We start from the raw sequence: 2,668 nt of genomic DNA, 5'->3' as shown, positions 1-2,668 counted from the left end.
TCGTTATGGAGTTCCTGAGAGAATCATCACTGACAATGGTTCGAATCTCAATAACAAGATGATGAAGAAGCTTTGTAAAGATTTCAAGATTGAACATCACAATTCTTCTCCTTACAGACCAAAGATGAATGGTGCTGTAGAGGCGGGAAACAAGAATATCAAGAAGATTGTGCAGAAGATGGTCGTTACGTACAAGGATTGGCATGAAATGCTGCCTTTCGCTTTGCATGGGTACCGTACCTCAGTACGTACGTCGACCGGGGCAACCCCGTACTCCCTTGTATATGGTATGGAAGCTGTCCTACCTGTTGAAGTGGAGATCCCTTCTCTGAGGGTATTATTGGATGTTAAACTGGACGAAGCCGAGTGGATTCGAAGAAGGTTTAATGAGTTGAGCCTTATCGAAGAGAGACGGCTAGCAGCTGTGTGCCATGGGCAGTTGTATCAGAGAAGGATGAAGCGAGCCTTTGATCAGAAAGTGCGTCCTCGAAGCTATCAGATCGGTGATCTAGTTTTGAAGAGGATCCTTCCTCCCGGTACAGATGACAGGGGCAAGTGGACTCCTAATTACGAAGGTCCATATGTTGTGAAGAAGGTCTTCTCCGGTGGAGCCTTGATGCTTACAACTATGGATGGTGAAGATTTCCCGTCCCCTGTTAACTCAGATGTAGTCAAAAAATACTTCGCATAAATTGACCCGCTGGACAAAAAGAATAAAAGAGTCCAGGCAAAAAAGGGCGTCCCGGCGAACCAAAAAAACAGAAAGAAAAGGTTCGGGCAAAAATTAGGGATAAAATGAAAAGAATTTGTACACCCGGTAAGTCGAAAACCCGCAAGGGCGGCTTAGGCAAAAATGGGTATCCCGGTGGATTGAAAACCCAAAAGGGCGATCCAGCCAAAAGAGGGATTAAAGCGAAGACTACAGTCTGAGTTATCTGTACTTCATCGCGCTTCGTCGTCTACCATCTCCAATGATGTGATCGGTCCAGTCATTCTTCTCAGAAAGCCAGGAAGTTGGGAGGAAAACTGATGATCTGTGAGTTATAACAGGATTGGGAAACAGTGGATGTCGTGTTCACATTGCCATTAGGATAGATTTTTTCCTTTTTGTGCGCAATTACCTCTTTCTAGGAATTGCTTCTCAATATATTTGCCTTTTCAGGCACATTTTTCAATCAATAAAAGTCGTTATTCAGATAAATAGCTCTCTTGTTTTTATTTTACTGTTTTGTTTGCAAAAACGTCCGAATTTTTGATAAACATTGCATATAAAAACATGAAGGCTTAACAATAACTTGCAGAAAGATAAAACATTTGAAAATCATTTTGAATGTTGAGGACACTTGAGCGTATCTTGTCCGTGTATCCCTGGGGCATGTTGTTGTGTTGTTTTGCATGTTGTTATCTGTGAGGACGTTTCCCCAACAGATATTTTCTCTCCAAGTGAGTTTGAGAGCTATCAGAGCCATGTTTCCCCGCAGAGGTGTTCGTGGATAATGCCTTCTTTCCCAGCGAATCTAAGGATTGCCTATCGCTAGCAGGCCTGTGTTTGCAGATTTCCCCAAGGAAGTTCCCCAGCGGAGTTTGTCAGTGGGGTGTAGTTCCCCAGCGGTCGGGTTTGAAATAGTATTGCCATCCCCAGCGTGGTCGTGAGTGTTTGTTTCCCAGCAGGGTTGTGAATGTTCCTTCCCCAACACAGGGTTTGATGTGTGTTTTTACCCACCAGAATTTTGGCTCTTCCTCAGCAGAGAGATGTTTTATCCCCAACAGAGATTTTCCCCACTTAGTCCCCTAGTGGAGCGGGTTTCAAAGAAACTTATCTCCAGCAGTTAATTCCATAGCGGAATGATGTCTGCATTCCCCAGTTGAGTCTATCCTACCGGTGGATGGGATCGGGTCGTCCCCAGCGGAGTAGCCTTTATTCCCCCATAGCAGAGTTTATCCTATTTGTGGATTGGCTGGCTTCCCCCAGTGAAGTCGCTTGTTTGTTTCCCAGCAGAATTGTCTTGGTTGCTTCCCCAAGCGGAGTCCCCGAGCGGATTGGGTCCTGAGAAATATGTTCCACAGTAGAGTCTATTCTCTCCCCAGCAGTGTTATTTCTCCAGCATGAGTGAGAAGTCGGTGCTCTCCCCGCAGAGTTTTTCCCAATAAGAGTCTCCCCGCGAAGTCGGAGTATCTGATCAGTTTGGCTTCCTAGCCAGTTTTGCATTTTTGCATATAGTAATCATTGCATCCTCAAAATCGCGTAGCATTTCCATTCGATATGGAGCATTACGCTATAGAAAAATTCAAACATATGCATTCATGTGTTCGAAACTACTCAGACCGTATCTCCGGCAGAGGCGGATCATGTGTTCAACATCTGTACGGCACGTTTGCTACAGTTGCTCCTGAAAACTTTCAGGATAGAATCCCCACAGAGGTTTATTTCCTCACCCGTCCGAGAACGGAAAGCTTGTTTCTCCCCAGTGAGATCCCCAGCAAGTGTTTTGCCTTGCCCTGACATATGTAAATGTCGTCCTGTCAGCACCCGCGTGTGTTGCTTTCTTTGGTGTCGGTAAACACCATCTTTCGGTGCTTTCCCAGTCATGCGTAAGTGTCTGGTATTCTTTGGTGTCGGTAAACATCATATTTCGATGTTCGTAACGTCGTTCTCCTCCCTTAGTGA

This window comes from Lathyrus oleraceus, chromosome 4 (assembly GCF_024323335.1).
Source record: "Lathyrus oleraceus cultivar Zhongwan6 chromosome 4, CAAS_Psat_ZW6_1.0, whole genome shotgun sequence".
Lineage (NCBI taxonomy): Eukaryota > Viridiplantae > Streptophyta > Magnoliopsida > Fabales > Fabaceae > Lathyrus > Lathyrus oleraceus.
This window is presented reverse-complemented; position numbering follows the sequence as displayed.